The 17955-nt window shown below is 38.2% G+C and overlaps 1 protein-coding gene across 24 annotated transcripts in view; it reads left to right on the top strand.

Annotated features, from left to right (window-relative positions):
• The window catches only part of RIMS2 (regulating synaptic membrane exocytosis 2), a 647490-nt gene that overhangs the window by 182506 nt on the left and 447029 nt on the right, over positions 1-17955 (top strand). The gene's annotated exons all lie outside the window — the stretch shown is intronic.

Below are 17955 nucleotides of genomic sequence, written 5' to 3'. Positions count from 1 at the left end.
AATTTTGTCATTAAAGATTTGCCATTAACCTTAAAATTTTAAAGAATTACTAGTGGAAATCTGGGAAACAAGTAAAATTAAGCTTTATATCTTGAATTTTTTTCTGTTTTAAAACTTCTTCCTTAAAATTTTTTCCTTCTCAAGAGTGTTTTAGAGATTTCCGTATCACCATATTTTGGTAATATTTCACCATGATTACCTGTAGTTTTACATCTCCATATCTCTTCAGTTTGGATAAAGCGTCATCTTCTTTACCACCTGTTAACCTTTTTACAATTATGCTCTAGTCCCTTCCCTTTTATAAGACGTCCCCTTCAGAAATTGTTATGTTCGAGTCCCCATTTTAAATGAAATTTTCTAGGTTTCATTTAATATGCTTTCCACTTGTTTTCCCTCATTTTAAAACCTCAATTTTGCTTTAATATTATCAAAATGATTTTATATCTCTATACATCATAACTTTTCAGTTCTTCCAAGTGATAGAAATAAAGACTGTGAACAGATAGTATGTTGTATTTACTGTGTTGAATCTTTGAATCAGTTAATATATGGAAAATAATTATTCTAATTAATATCATTACATTTTGTAATGTAGAATGCTGATATTCCTTTAACTCATTTTACTGGATACTTTTTATCTTATTGAAGTTACCATGCTTTTTTTTACTGTAATTTTTTTATTTTTAGGGAAAAAGGTTCACAATATAGTAATAATACACAGTGAATACATTTGGGCCAGTTTGAACCAAGTGCAGACTAGTGGGAAATAGCACAGACTAATGGGGAAACTGAAGAACTGCAGAAATGTTTAATTTATCTTGTAGGAATTACCTACCATTTTAAGATTCATCTTTCCCTTAAAAATTACTTAGAGAAATTTAAGTTTAATACACAATTCTGATTTTTTCTTGATAAGATTAAAAATCCATATGTTTATTATGAATGCAGCAATTGACTATTCTAATAGTAATGAATATACAATTAAATGCTTCTCAATGACAAATTTACTTTGGAAACCACGTCCCTAGATTTTTAATAAAATTTCATTTAGAACAGAAAGTTTATAAAAAGAAATGCTTACTTTGATGAAAAGAAAAATAAAAACAACAGTATAAAAATATATGCAGCTAATTGGTTACCTTTAATATAATTGCCTGACCCTCTTACTTCCACTTCTGTCCTCAGAAACTCCAGAAAGTCAGCTGTGTTGTATTTTTTAAATTGTATGTGTATGAAAATTCAGTGATTAGTTTTAACTAATTTATAATTTTGTTAATACACACCTACCTTCTGCATGTTTTGTAAGTGTCAATAAATATTTTCATCAATCCGATCAACCTTAATTGGGTATTAGTGTGACCTTCCTAATTATACATACCTATCTCCTTCCACTGTTTTCCCTCTTTTTTATTGTGAAATATTTCAAACATTTAGAAACGTTTAGAGAATGATACCAACCAGTTACACAAATCTTAACATTTTGTCATATTTGTTTTGTATTTTTTGCTTTTTAGAGAAACAGCAACTATCTTGAATGCTTATCATTCCATGCATCTTTTTATTTTTGTATGTACTGCTAAACCATATATACGATTGTTTTGCAGGATCTTTAAGTTTTTATCATAGTATCATACTGTAAATATTTTTCTGCAACTTGCTTTCTTTGCTTAACACAGTATTTTGAGAGTGATTGCAAAATTTAGATTCATTTAAATCTATTTCAGCCCTCATGTGTCTGTCAGTTTGTCCTACTGTGGGGGCTTATGTGTTGCTGTGATGCTGGACGCTATGCCACTGGTATTCAAATATCAAAAGTGTCACCCAGGCTGACAGGTCTCAGCTGAGCTTCCAGACTAAGACTAGGAAGAAAGACCTGGCAGTGTACTTCTGAAAAAGATTTAGCCAGTGAAAACCTTATGAATAGCAGTGGAACATTGTTTGATATAGTGCCAGGAGATGAGCACCTCAGGTTGGAAGGCACTCAAAAGACGACTTACTGATGTGGATGGAGTTAAGCTTTCTGGACCTTCATTTGCTAATGTGGCACGACTCAAAATGAGAAGAAACAGCTGCAAACATCCACTAATAATTGGAACCTGGATTGTACGAAGTATGAATCTAGGAAAAATTGGAAGTTGTCAGAAATGAAATACAATGTATAAACAGTGATATTCTAGCCATTAAGTGAGCTGAAATGGCCTGGTATTGGCCATTTTGAATCGGACAATCATATGGCCTCCTATGCCGGGAATGACAGCTTGAAGAGGAATCGTGTTGCATTCATTGTCAAAAAGAACATTTCAAGATCTATCCTGAAGTACAATGCTGTCAGCGATAGGATAATATCCTTACGCCTACAAGAAAAAAAAAAAAAAAAAAGACCAGTTAATACGACTGTTATTCAGATTTATGCACCAACCACTAATGCCAAAGATGAAGAAACTGAAGATTTTTACCAACTTCTGCAGTCTGAAATTGATCGAACATGCAGTCAGGATGCATTAATAATTACTGGAGATTGGAATACAAAAGTTGGAAACGAAGAAGGATCGATAGTTGGAAAATATAGCTTTGGTGATAGAAATGATGGCAGAGACAGCATGATAGAATTTTGCAAGACCAACGACTTCTTCATTGCAAATACCTTTTTTCACCAACATAAACAGTGACTATACACATGGACCTCACCAGATGGAATATACAGGAATCGAATCACTACATTTGTGAAAAAGCTCAGTATCATCAGTCAGAACAAGTCCAGACCATCAGTTGCTCAAATGCAAGTTCAGGTTGAAACTGAAAATTAGAACAAGTAGATAAGCGTATATCCCACCTGAATTTAGAGACCCTGTCAAGAACAGATATTACGGGTTGAACACTAATGACCAAAGACCAGATGAGTTGTGGAATGACAGCAAGGACATCATACATGAAGAAAGCAAGAGGTAATTAAAAAGACAGGAGAAAGAAAATACCAAAATGGATGTCGGAAGAGACTCTGAAACTTGCTCCTTAACACCGAGTAGCTAAAGTGACAGGAAGAAATAATGAAGTACAAGAACTGAACAGAAGATTTCAAAGGGCAGCTCGAGAAGACAAAGTAAAGTAGTATAATGACACGTGCAAAGACCTGGCCAACTGACTGAAACAGATCCATGTTTATACCTATTCCCAAGAAAGGTGATCCAGTCAAACGCGGAAATTATTGAACAATATTATTAACATCACATGCAAGTAAAATTTTGCTGAAGATCATTCAAAAGTCGCTGCAGCAGTATATCGACAGAGAACTGCCAGAAATTCAAGCTGGATTCAGAAGAGGATGTGGAACCAGGGATATCATTGCTGATGTCAGATGGATCCTGGTTGAAAGCAGAGAACACCAGAAGGATGTTTACCTGTGTTTTATTGACTATGCAAAGACATTCAAACATGTGGATCATAACAAATTATGGATAACGTTTCGAAGAATGGGAATTACAGAACCCTTAATTGCACTCATGAGGAACTCAAGAGGCAGTCATTCGAACAGAACAAGGGGATAGTGCGTGGTTGAAAGTCAAGAATGGTGCTCTTTAGGGTTGTATCCTTTCACCGTACCTAATCAGTCTGTATGCTGAGCAAATAATCTCAGAAGTTGGACTGTATGAAGAAGAACAGGGCATCAGAATTGGAGGAAGACTCATTAACAACCTGCGTTATGCAGATGACACAACCTTGCTTGCTGAAAGTGAAGAGGACTTGAAGCACTTACTAATGAAGATCAAAGACCACAGCTTTCAGTATGGATTACACCTCAGCATAAAGAAAACAAAAATCCTTAACAACTGGACCAGTAAGCAACATTATGATAAACAGGGAAAAGATTGATGTTGTCAAGAATTTCATTTTACTTGGCTCTACAATCAACACCCATGGAATCAGCATCAGTAAATCAAAAGATGCATTGCATTGGGCAAATCTGCTGCAAAAGACCTCTTTAAAGTGTTGAAAAACAAAGATGTCACCTTGAAGACTAAGGTACGCCTGATCCCAGCCATGGTGTTTTCGATCGCGTCCTATGGATGTGAAAGTTGGATGGTGAATAAAGAAGACTGAAGAAGAATTGACACCTTTGAATTGTGGTGTTGGTGAAAAATACCATGGCCTGCCAAAAGAAAGAACAAACCTGTCCTGGAAGAAGTACAACGAGAATGCTCCTTATAAGCAAGGATGACAAAACTACGTCTCACATACTTTGGACATGTTGTGAGGAGGGATCAGTTCCTGGAGAAGGACATCATGCTTGATAAAGTAGAGGTTCAGTGAAAAAGAGGAAGACCCTAATGAGAAGGATTGACATAGTGGCTGCAACAATGGGCTTAAGCATAACGATCGTGAGGATGGCACAGGACCAGACAGTGTTTCCTTCTGTTGTACATAGGGACGCTGTGAGTTAGAACCGGCTCGATGGCACCTAACAACAACAAATCTATTTCAGAGCCCTGGTGGCACAACGTTAAGTATTTGGCTGCTAACCAAATGGTTGAAGTTCAAATCCACCAGACTCTCCTTGGAAACCTTATGAGACGGTTCTACTTTGTCTGGTAGGGTTGCTATGAGTCAGAACTAACTCATTGGCACATAGCAACAACAACAACAAATCTATTTCATTCGTTTTGTCTGCTGAATATAATTCTGCTGTATGAATATGCCAAAGTTTATCCATTGTCATGTTGATTTAGTTTGTCCAATTATTTTTTCTATTAGAAAGAGTGCTCAATGAACATCCATGTTCATGTCCCTTCGTGCCTGCTTGAAAATTTCTCTAGGGTAGAAGTGAGATTGCTGGGCTATTTTCAGTTTCATTCTGTATTGCATAATGGCTCTCCAAACTGGTTGCAGTGATTTACAATCTTAATGGGAATGTTTGCGAATAACAGTTTTTCTACTTCTCCTTCAATGCTTGGTATTGTCAGACTTTAAATGTTGCCAAACCACGGGAGTTCTTCGTGTATTCTGAATGCATATTATATAGTTATATAATAGTTATATAATAAACTCCTCTCAGATTGTAGTTTGTCATTTCACTTTATTTTATTGTTTTACTATCTAAAAGTGTTTAAAAATTTTTTATTGTGCTTTAGGTGAATGTTTACAGAACAAATTAGTTTCCCATTCAGTAGTTTATACACAGATTGTTCCATGACATTTGTTCCACTCCCTGCAATGTGTCAGCACCCTCCACATTACCACCTTTAGTTCTGTATTTCTGTTCATTTGGTTTTCCTGCCCCTTTCTGCCTTATCGTCTTTCCTTTTGGATATATGTTGTCCTTTTGGTCTTATAGATGAGGTTCTAAGGAGCACTTTCCTAACACGTGTTATTGTTTATTTATAGGTCTGTCTATTGTCTGGCTGAAAGTTGATCTCCAGGAATGGCTTCAGTTTGAAATTAGAAGGGTGTCTACGGGCTGTAGTCTTGGCGATTCTTCCAGTCTTGCTCAGACCAGTAAATCTGGTCTTTTTTATGAATTTGAAATTTGTACTACAATTTTTTTACACTCTGACCGGGACCTTCTATTATGATCCTGGTCAGAGTGGTTGGTAATGGTAGCTGGGCACCTTCTAATTCTTCTGGTCTCAGGCAGGTAGGAGGCTGTGGTTCTTGTGGTCCATTAGGCCTTTGTACTAATCGTTTCCTTGAGTCTTTGGTTTTCTTTACTCTCCTTTTGTCTGGATGGAAAGAGACCAATAGTTGTATCTTAGATGACCATTCTAAAATTTTTTATTATAGTAGAATTTATTATTTTTTTCTCTTACAGTTTGTGCTTTTTGTATCTGGGTTAAGAAGTCTTTTGTTTTCCTGATTTCGTAAAAATTTCTTGACCTTTTTTTCTAAATGTTTTGAAGTATTTGCCTTTCGTATTTTGGTACTTAATCCATCTGGAATGGATTTTTGTATATGGTGTGAGGTGGGAATCTACTTTTTTTCAACCCTGTATGGACAGGCAGTTGTCCCAGTGACATTAATTGAACAGTGTGTCCTTTCTCCGCTGATTTGTAATCTCAGCACTGACATATGTAAGAGTCTGTTTTTGAAGCCTTTAGTATGCTCCACAGGAGGCCTGGCGGTGCAGCGGTTAAGGCACCTGCCTGCTAACCGAAAGGTGGTTTGAACCCACTAGCCGCTCTGTGGGAGAAAGATGTTGCAGTCTGCTTCCATGAAGATTTATAGCCCTGGAAAACCTATAGGGCAGTTCTGCTCTGTCCTGTGTGTCACTATGAGTTAAAATTGACTTGATGGCAATAGTTTCTTTTTTTTTTTATGCTCCGTGTTGTGTTTACCTTTACTCAACTAATGCTACACTGTCATAATTCCTATCACTTTGTAATAAGTAGAGAAAGTTCCCTGCAAGTTGTTCTTTCTTTTCACGATTATCTTGATTCTTCTCGTCTTTGGCTTTTCCAGATTCCTTTTAGAATCAGCTTGATAATTACCAAGAGTTTTAACACTGTACTGAACTTAAGATTTAATTTGGGCAGACTGACATCCGTGTGGTGTTTGGTCTTCTCATCCCAACACAGTATCTCTCTCCACTTCTGTAAATCTTCTTTTAGGTATTTCAATAAAGTTTTACAATTTTTAGTGAGAAAGTCTTATGTATATTTTGTTAGATTCATTTGCAGGAATCTTGTACATTATTTTGCTTTGTAATAGGTATCTCTATATTTTTTTATTTAATGTTTGTAATTTGTTATTAGTAGTGAATAGGAATGCTATTTATTTTGGCTTGTTCATTTTTGACCTAGAAAACTCACTGAGATCTCTTATTACCTTTAATATTTTTGTCTGTAGATTTTTTTTTGAGTTTCTGTTATAATGAAAAGGTGTCCACAATCGCATAGTGCTCAAATAAGGACAGTTTTATTTCATTCTTCCTTTTGTCTCCGTGTGTGTTTAATTTACTAGGCTAATGCCTCCAGAACAGCATTAAGTAGAAGTAATGATATTGGGCATCCTGACTTTAAAGGGAATGCTCTTATCTTTCATCCTTAAGTACAAATGTGCTATGGATTTTTTGTAGATACCCTTTATCAAGTTAAGCGTTGCTCTTCTATTTCTTGTTTGCTAGATTTTATTTTATTTTCACATGAATGAGTCTTCAATTTTATGAGTGATGAATGATTTTTCTGTATCGATATAGTCATAATGTTGCCTATTTTAATCTTTTCATCTGGTGAATGGCATGAATATATTTTCTAATATTGCACTATTCTTGCATTCCTGGTGTAATCTCCCCTTTGTCATGATAGGTTCTTTTTTGTTTTTCATGTACATTTGCTATATGAAATTTACGGTTTGTTTTGTTAAGATTTTATTTAAGATTTAGGTATCCATTTCTATTTGTGCTACTGGCCTATATTTTTACTTTTATTCTGTCTGGGGTAACTGTAAAATGGCCCCCCAAAAGATATCCACATCCTAACCCTTGGAACCTGTGAATATTACCTTATGTGAAAAAAAAAGTCTTTGCAAATGTGAATAAGTAAGGATCTTGAAATGGGCGATTATCCTGTATTATTCAACTGGGCCCTAAATGCAGTCACATGTACTCTTATAAGAGGGAGGAAAAGGGAGATAATACGTACACAGAGGAGAAGGTGATGTAAAGACAGAGCAGAGAGAGATTTGAAGATTGTGACATTGAAAATAAAGATCATGTGGCCCACAAAACAAGGAATGCTGTCAGTTACCAGAAGCTAAAAGAGGCAAGGAATGGATTCTTCCCTAGAGCCTCTGGAGAGAGTGTGGTCTTACTGACACCCTTAATTTTGGGCCAGTGATAGCTGATTTCAGGCTTCTGGCCTCCAGAACTGTGAGAATAAATTGCTCTTGTGTTAAGTCAACCAGTTTGTTGTAATGTGTTACAACAGTCATAGGAAACTTTCTTGTCATTGTTGGATGCTGTCAAGTCATTTCTGACTCATAGAGACCCCATGTACAACAGAACGAAACCATGCCTTGTCGTGTGCCATCCTCACGATCTTTGTTATGCTTGAGCCCATTGTTGCAGGCACTGTGTCATCCCATCTCTCGTTGAGGGTTTTCCTCTCTTTTGCTGGCCCTCTACTTTACCAATCTTAAAACAGACAAACAAATAAAATCTTAACAAATACAAAATTTCATAAAGCAGATGTATGTAAAAAACACATGAACAAATAAGAACCTATCATGATAGAGGGGAGATTACACCGGGAATGCAGGGATAGTTTAATATTAGAAAATATATTCATGTAATTTGCCGAATGAATAGATTAAAATAGAAAACAATATTTACCATATGAAACTAATATACTGTATTTCTGATTTTGTCATCAAAATTTTCAAGTCTCATAAAATGAGTTGGGGAACTTTCACCACCACCCCCCCAATAATATTTGGAATAAATTTGGGATTATTTGTTCCTTCAGTGTTTGGTAGCAGTCAAGGATATGAACGGTACTAAAAAAAAAAAAAACAAACCAAATCCAGTGCTTCCGAGTCGATTCTGACTCAGAGCGACCCTGTAGGATAGAGTAGAACTGCCCCATAGAGTTTCCAAGGAGCGCCTGGCGGATTCAAACTGCCCACCCTTTGGTTAGCAGCCGTAGCACTTAACCACTACGCCACCAGGGTTTCCTTGAGTGGTACAGCTCATTATAATTTTTAATTCTCTATGGTGTCTCTGAGGCTTTAAGTATAAGTTAATTTTTTTTTTAATTCTGTATTTTGTTCTGATAAATAGTGCAGATGTCTAACATTTTTAATACTACCAGCTACATATCCATACAAGAAATGGTTGTATTTTTGACTTAATTGTCTTTTGATTATCATTTCCCATCTTTCAATTAATATTTGGCTTCTCACTTGGCTAAAACATGGGAGATGAACACATTATATTATGTGTTTTATAAAGCCACTGAAATTGCTACTCAACTATCTGATCATCTCAGTTTTCTAATTTAGTTGGTTATTTGTTGTAAGGTCATGGAAATTAATACTCAGTGATCTAACACCACGAAACCCAAACCAAACCTGTTGCTGTTGAGTCAATTCCAACTTATAGTGACCCTATGGGACAGAGTAGAACTGCCCCATAGGATTTCCAAGGAGCGGCTGAGGGTTTTGAACTGCTGACCTTTTGGATGGCAGCCTAGCTTTTAACCACTTCACCACCAGGGCCCCTAACCACCTCAGTTCTCTAATTGGTCGAAACCAGTTTTAGTTTCACTTGATTACTCTCTCTCTTTTTAGAGCATACTCATAAAATAAATGAATTGCTCAATAATTACGATACTGCTGTCCATTTCAATGGGACTAGCTTGGTAATAACACACTATTATTGCTATTAGGTGCTGTCGAGTTGGTTCTGACTCCTAGCGATCCTGTGTGCAACAGAACGAAACGCTGCTTGGTCTTGCACCATATCCACAGTCGTTGTTATGCTGGAGCCCATTGTTGCAGCCACTGTGTCAATCCATCTCACTGAGGGTCTTCCTTTTTTTTTTTGACCCTGTACTTTACCAAGCTGATGCCCTTCTCCAGGGACTGATCTTTCCTGACAACGTGTCCAAAGTATGTAAGACGTAGTCTCGCTATCCTTGCTTCTAAGGAGCATTCTGGTGATACTTCTTCCAAGACAGATTTGTTCATTCTTTTGACAGTCCACAGTATGTTCAATATTCTTCTTCAATTCTTCTTCTGTCTTCCTTATTCCTTGTCCAACTTTCATATGCATATGATGCAATTGAAAATACTGTGGCTTGGGTCAGGCACACCTTAGTCTTCAAGGTAACATCTTTGCTTTTTAACCACTTCAAAGAGGTCTTTTGCAGCAGATTTGCCCAATGCAATCCATCTTTTGATTTACTGACCGCTGCTTCTGTGGGCGTTGATTGCGGATCCAAGTAAAATGAAATCCTTGACAACTTCAATCTTTTCTCCATTTATCATGATGTTGCTTATTGGTCCAGTTGTGAGACTTTTTGTTTTCTTTATATTGCAACGTAATCCATACTGAAGGTTCTGGTCTTCGATCTTCATCAGTGAGGTCTTCAAGTCCTCTTCACTTTCAGCAAGCAAGGTTGTGTAATCTGCATCACGCAGGTTGTTAATGAGCCTTCCACCAATCCTGATGCCCCATTCTTCTTCATATAGTCCAGCTTCTTGTATTGTTTGCTCAGCATACAAATTGAATAGGTAGGGTGAAAAGATACAACCCTAATGCACACCTTTCCTGACTTTAAACCACACAGTATACTCTTGTTCTGTCAGAACAACTGCCTCTTGATCTCTGTACAGGTTCCTCATGAGCACGATTAAGGGATCTGGAATTCCTATTCTTCCCAATATTATCCATAATTAGTGATGATCCACACAGTCGAATGCCTTTGCATAGTCAGTAAAACACAGGTAAACATATTTCTGGTATTCTTTGCTTTCAGCCAAGATCCATCTGATGTAAGCAATGATATCCTTGGTTCCACGTCCTCTTCTGAATCTGGTCTGAATTTCTGGCAGTTCCCTGTGGATATACTGCTGCAGCTGCTTTTGAATGCTCTTCACCAAAATTTTACTTGCACGTGATATTAATGATATTGTTTGATATCTTCCGCATTTGGTTGGTTCACCTTTCTTGGGAATAGGTATAAGTATAGATCTCTTTCAGTCGGTTGGCCAGGTAGCTGTCTTCCAACTTTCTTGGCATAGACAAGTGAGCACTTCTAGTGCTACATGCATTTGTTGAAACATCTCAATTGATATTTGGTCAATTCTTGGAGCCTTGTTTTTCACCAGTGCCTTCAGTGCAGCTTGGACTTCTTCCTTCAGTACCATCAGTTCCTGTTCATATGCTACCTCTTGAAATGGTTGAACATCGACTAATTCCAAAATCAGGTAGAGTGAGGCCTCCCACGTTGTTCTTCGTCTTCAGTAATGCCTTACTTATCCGGGGCTTCTTTCCCTTCCATATGAAATTGGTGATTTGTTTCTCCATCACATTAAAAAATGTCCTTGGAATTTGGATCGGAAGTGCATTGTATGTATAGATGGCTTTTGGTAGAATAGACATTTTTACTATGTTAAGTCTTCCTGTCCATGAGCAAGGTATGTTTTTCCACTTACGTAGGTCCCTTGTAGTTTCTTGCAGTAGTACTTTGTAGTTTTCTTTGTATAGGTCTTTTACATCCTTGGTAAGATTTATTCCTAAGTATTTTATCTTCTTGGGGGCTACTGTGAATGGTATTGATTTAGTGATTTCCTCTTTTTGATGTTCTTTTTGTTGATGTAGAGGAATCCAACTGATTTTTGTATGTTTATCTTGTAACCTGAAACTCTGCCAAACTCTTCTATTAGTTTCAGTAGTTTTCTTGAGATTCCTTAGGGTTTTCTGTGTATGAGGTCATGTCATCTGCAAATAGAGATAATTTTACTTCTTCCTTGCCAATCCGGATGCCCTTTATTTCTTTGTCTAGTCTAATTGCTCTGGCTAGGACCTCCAGTACAATGTTGAATAAGAGCGGTGATAAAGGGCGTCCTTGTCTGGTTCCCGTTCTCAAGGGAAATGCTTTCAGGCTCTCTCCATTTAGGATGATGTTGGCTGTTGGCTTTATATAAATGGCCTTTATTATGTTGAGGAATTTTCCTTCTATTCCTATTTCGCTGAGAGTTTTTATCATGAATGGTTGTTGGACTTTGTCAAATGCCTTTTCTGCATCAATTGACAGGATCATGCTTCCACCTTCTTTTGATGCTTCTTGTAGTGTTGTGCAGTGGTGTGGTGGGTGTTTATTGTTTTATATTTTTCCAACAGAATCTTTCACTATTGCAACTTGAGGATTGAATTTTTTCTTCAGTTCTTTCAGCTTGAGAGATGCTGAGTGAGTTCTTCCCTTCCAGTTTTCTATGTCCAACTCTTTGCACGCGTCATTGTAATACTTTGTCTTCTTGAGCTACCCTTTGAAATCTTCTGTTCAGTTCTTGTACTTCATCATTTCTTCCTTTTGCTTTAGCTACTCGGCGTTCAAAAACAAGTTTCGTAGTCTCTTCAGACACCCATTTTGGTCTTTTCTTTCTTTCCGGTCTTTTCAGTGACCTTGCTTTCTTCGTGTATGACGTCCTTGCTGTCATTTGTGTTTAACGCGTCATTAGTGTTTTGGTCATTAGTGTTTAACGCATCACATCTGTTCTCAAGATGGTCTCTAAATTCAGGTGGAATATACTCAAGGTTATACTTTGGCTGTCATTGACTTGTTCTGATTTTCTTCAGTTTCAACTTGAACTTGCATATGAGCGATGGACAGTCTGTTCCACAGTCGGCCCTGGCCTTATTCTGACTGATGATATTGAGCTTTTTCTTTGTCTCTTTCCACAGATGTAGTCAATTTGATTCTTCTTTATTTTATCTGGCAAGATCCACGCGTATAGTCACTGTTTATGTTGGCGAAAAAAGGTATTTGCAACGAAGAAGTTGTTGGTCTTGCACAATTCTATTGTGCGATTTCTGGCATCTCTTTTTATCACCAAGGCCATACTTTCCAACTACTGATCCTTCTTATTTGTTTCCAACTTTCATATTCCAGTCTCCAGTAATTATCAATTCATCCTGATTGCATGTTCGATCAATGTCAGACTGCAGAAGCTGATAAAAGTCTTCAGTTTCATCATCTTTGGCCTTAGTGTATTAACTGGCCTATCTTGTAGGCGTAAGGGTATTATTCTATCACGGACAGCATTGTACTTCAGGATAGATCTTGAAATGTTCTTTTTGACGATGAATGCAACCCCATTCCTCTTCAAGTTGTCATTTCCTGGCATAGTAGACCATATGACTGTCCGATTCAAAATGGCCAATACCACCCCATTTCAGCTCACTAATGGCTAAGATATCAATGTTTATGCATTCTATTTCATTTTTGACAGCTTCCAATTTTCCTAGGTTTATACTTAATACATTTCACGTTCCGATTATTAATGAATATTTGCAGCTGTTTCCTCATATTTTGAGTCGTGCCACATCAACAAATGAGGGTTCAGAAAGCTTGATTCCATCCACATCATTAAGGTCAACTTTACTTTGGGGGAGACAGCTCTTCCCCAGTCATCTTTTGAGTGCCTTCCAACCTGAGGGGCTCATATTTGGGCACTATATCAGACAATGCTCCACTGCTATTCATAAGGTTTTCACTGGCTAACTCTTTTCAGAAGTAGACTGCTGGGTCCTTCTTCCTAGTCTGTCTTAGTCTGGAAGCTCAGCTGAAACCTGTCTGCCATGGGTGATCTTGGAGGCATGTGAATACCGGTAACATAGTTTCTAGCATCACAGCAATACGGTGACAGTTCCTTGTTTTCAGCAATTACACATGCTGTTTCTTTTGACTCTCCAAACTAGGTCTGTTCTTTAGTTTCTGATATTCGTCTCAGGCCTTCCTACCTTTGATTTTTGTGCTATTTCTTTTAGATTACTGATTTCAGTTAATTTTTGCTATATTAAAAACACAGCACTTTTAAAATTCCTTCTTTAAGTAAGAACAGGTCCAGATGGCATAGGCTGTTACATTTTCTGTAAAAGTTTACCTTGACTCGCCTAGATTTCTCTCCAGTCTTCCTTCCTTCCGTTCCTCATCTCCTGCCCAGATCAGGAAATCAGTCATTTTACCAGAGGCACCTTGGAAGACAGGCCAGGTAATCTGCTTCTGAAAGGTCACAGCCTTGAAAACCCCATGGAGCAGCTCTACTCTGCACACATGGGGCCACCATGAGTCAGAATCGACTTGACGGCAATTAACAGCAACAACCAGGAACCTGAAGATCCCAGGACTTCTATCTGGGATCAGTGAGTATGGATCTGGTTCATACTTTGTATTTAGGCAAATATGAATCTCTACACATAGGGGGCAATATTCAAATCACAGTGTAATAGGTGTATTATATTCGAAGTGCCTCTTGAAGCTCATTACTTTATGCCTGAGTGTACCTGGGGAAAGTCTTAGGTATATAGAAAAGGTAAGTTAAAAAGAAAAAAAGCCTACCTACCCCTTGTATTCTTGTAGATTGTGGGGGAGAAGAATGAAGACAGAAGTAAGGCAAGTAGATGGTCAGAGGTGTGTTCCAATCTCGTCTTTCCAGGCTTTGAGTCAGGAGGAGGATGTGTGTTGGTTAAATTGAAGATAATTCTGAGGATAAGCAGCTTTTACCCTTCTTAATAATTGAGGTTTTTGGAAGAGATCACCTTTCAGATGTTGTAGTACACACCTGGGCCATAGGCACTTTGGAGTGAACTCAGCAGTGCCTCATGGTTTGGCCAAGGAAGGGCCAGCATTAGCTTTCCAGAACTGTTCTTAGTTCCACTGTGGCATGAAGGACACAAAGGTTGCTTCATGTCCCTGTCTTGATATTCCCTACTGTGAAAGATGAGTTGATGTTTCAGAAGAGGCTGTAGAACACATGGCTTAAGCCATGACTGAATGGAGGATTATTCAGAGACTAAACGGAGTAAACAGTGCCTGTGGTTACTGAAGTAAGAGCAAGTCAACAGTGGAGCATGATTTTGTCCAAGTTTTGAAGGACCAGACTATGAATTAGATGAGTTGCAGATTTCAGCAACAGATGCCCATAGAACACCTAGGCATTTTCTTGGAGAGGAGCAGAGAAGGGGATAGAAATATCAGAAATAGAGAACCAAGGAGCCATTTATCAGTAAAATCTAGTGGGTAGCTTAAAAAAATCTGGCTTTTGTGTACTCTTGAGGAAAATGAGATTAGAGATAGAGAAATAAATAATTTACATTCTTTTGTATCCCCCACGTGTCTGTCAGTTTGTTGTACTTGGGGGGCTTGTGTGTTGCTGTGATGCTGGAAGCTATGTCAGCAGTATTCAGATACCAGCAGGGTCACCCATGGCAGACAGGTTTCAGCTGAACTGCCAGACTAAGACAGACTAGGAAGAAGGACCTGGTAGTCTACTTCTGAAAAGAGTTAGCCAGTGAAAACCTTATGTATAGCAGAGAACATTGTCTGATATAGTGCCCGAAGATGAGCCCCCCCACGTTGGAAGGCATCAAAAGTTGACTGGGGAAGAGCTGCCTCCTCAAAGTAGAGTCAACCTTAATGACGTGGATGGAGTAAAGCTTTCGGGACCTCCGTTTGCTGATGTGGCACTACTCAAAATGGGAAGAAACAGCTGCAAATATCCATTAATAATCGGAACATGGAATGTAAAAAGTATGAATTTAGGAATATTGGAAGTTGTCAAAAATGAAATGGAACACATGAACATCGATATCCTAGGCATTAGTGAGCTGAAATGGACTGGTGTTGGCCATTTTGAATCAGACAATCATATAGTCTACTGTGCTGGGAATGACAGCTCAAAGAGGAATGGTGTTGCATTCATTGTCAAAAAGCACATTTCAAGATCTTTCCTGAAGTACAACACTGTCAGTAATAGGATAATATCCTTAGGGCTACAAGGAAGACCAGTTAATACGACTGTTATTCAAATTTATGCACCAACCACTGGGACCAAAGATGAAGAAATTGAAAAATTTTATCAGCTTCTGCAGTCTGAAATTGATCAAACATGCAGCCAGGATGCATTGATAATTACTGGTGGTTGGAATGCAGAAGTTGGAAACAAAGAAATATCGGTAGTTGGAAAATATGGCCTTGGTGATAAAAAGCAATGTCGGAGATCAAATGATAGAATTTTGCAAGACCCACAAATTCTTCACTGCAAATACCTTTTTCACTGAAATAAACAGTGACTATACACATGGAAACCCTGGTGGCGTAGTGGTTAAGCACTACAGCTGCTAACCAAAGGGTTGGCAGTTCGAATCTGCCAGGTGCTCCTTGGAAACTCTATGTGGCAGTTCTACTCTGTCCTATAGGGTCACTATGAGTCGGAATCGACTCAAGGGCACTGGGTTTTTTTAATACACATGGACCTCACCAGATGGAATACACAGGAATCAAATCGACTACATCTGTGGGAAGAGATGGTGGAAAAGTTCAATATCATCAGTCAGAACAAGGCCGGGGGCTGACTGGAACAGACTATCAATTGCTCCCGTGCAAGTTCAGGTCAAAACTGAAGAAAGTCAGAGCAAGTCCATGAGAGCCAAAATACGAACTTGAGTATATCCCACCTGAATTTAGAGACCATCTCAAGAATAGATTTGATGCATTGAATACTAATGCTTGAAGACCAGACGAGTTGTGGAATGACGTCAAGGACATCATCCATGACGAAAGCAAGAGGTCATTGAAAACACAGGAAAGAAAGAAAAGACCAAGATGGATCTCAGAGTAGACTTTAAAACTTGCTCTCAAACATCAAGTAGCTAAAGCAAAAGGAAGAAGTGATGAAGTAAGAGAACTAAACAGAAAATTTCGAAGTGTGGCTTGAGAAGACAAAGTAAAGTATTACGACATGTGCAAAGAGCTAGAGATAGAAAACCAAGAGGGAAGAACATGCTTGGCATTTCTCAAGCTGAAAGAACTGAAAGAAAAGATTCAAGCCTCAAGTTGCAATAGTGAAGGATTCTATAGGGAAAATATTAAACGACGCAGGAAGCATTAAAAGAAGATGGAAGGAATACACAGAGTCATTATACCAAAAAGATTAGTCGATGTTTAGCCATTTCAGGAGGTAGCATATGATCAGGAACCAATGGTACTGAAGGAAGAAGTCCAAGATGCATCAAAGGCATTGGTGAAAAACAAGGCTCCCAGAATTGACGGAATATAAATTGAGATGTTTAAACAAACAGATGCAACACTGGAAGTGCTCACTCATCTATGCCAAGAAGTATGGAAGACAGATTCCTGGCCAACTGATTGGAAGAGATCCATATTTATGCCTATTCCCAAGAAAGGTGATCCAACTGAATGCCCAAGTTATGGAACAATATAATTAATATCACACAAACACAAAATTTTGCTGAAGATCATTCAATAACGGCTGCAGCAGTATATCCACAGAGAACTGCCAGAAGTTGAGGCCGGATTCAGAAGAGGACCTGGAAGCAGGGATATCATTGCTGATGTCAGATGGATCTTGGCTTAAAGCAGAGAATACCAGAAGGATGTTTACCTGTGTTTTATTGACTATGCAAAGGCACTTGACTGTGTGGATCATAACAAATTATGGATAACACTGCGAAGAATGGAAATTCCAGAACCCTTAATTGTGCTCATGAGGAACCTGTGCATAGATTAAGAGGCAGTTGTTCGGACAGAGCAACGGGATACTGCGTGGTTTAAAGTCAGGAAAGGTGTGCATCAGTGTTGTATCCTTTCACTATACCTATTCAGTCTGTATGCTGAGCAAATAACCTGAGAAGCTGGACTATATGAAGAAGAACGGGGCATCAGGATTGGAGGAAGACTCATTAACAATCTGCGTTATACAGATGACACAACCTTGCTTGCTGAAAGTGAAGAGGACTTGAGGCACTTATTAATGAAGATCAAAGACCAGAACCTTCAGTATGGATTACTCCTCAACAACATAAAGAAAAAAATTCTCACAATTGGACCAGTAAGCCACAGCATGATAAATGGAGAAAAGATTGAAGTTGTCAAGGACTTCATTTTACTTGGATCCACAGTCAACACCCATGGAAGCAGCAGTCAGTAAATCAAAAGACATATTGCATTGGGCGTATCTGCTGCAAAGGACCTCTTTAAAGTGTTGAAAAGACAGGATGTCAGCTTGAAGACTAAGGTGCGCTGGACTCAAGCTGTGGTATTTTCAATGGCATCATATGCATGTGAAAGCTGGACAATAAATAAGGAAGACTGAAGAAGAATTGACACCTTTAGATTGTGGTTTTGGCAAAGAATATTGAATATACCATGGATTGCCAAAGAACGAACAAATCTGTCTTGGAGGAAGTATAACCAGAGTGCTCCTTAGAAGCAAGGATGGCGA

The sequence above is a fragment of the Elephas maximus genome, chromosome 15 (assembly GCF_024166365.1).
Source record: "Elephas maximus indicus isolate mEleMax1 chromosome 15, mEleMax1 primary haplotype, whole genome shotgun sequence".
Classification (NCBI taxonomy): Eukaryota; Metazoa; Chordata; class Mammalia; order Proboscidea; family Elephantidae; genus Elephas; species Elephas maximus.
This window is presented reverse-complemented; position numbering and strand designations above follow the sequence as displayed.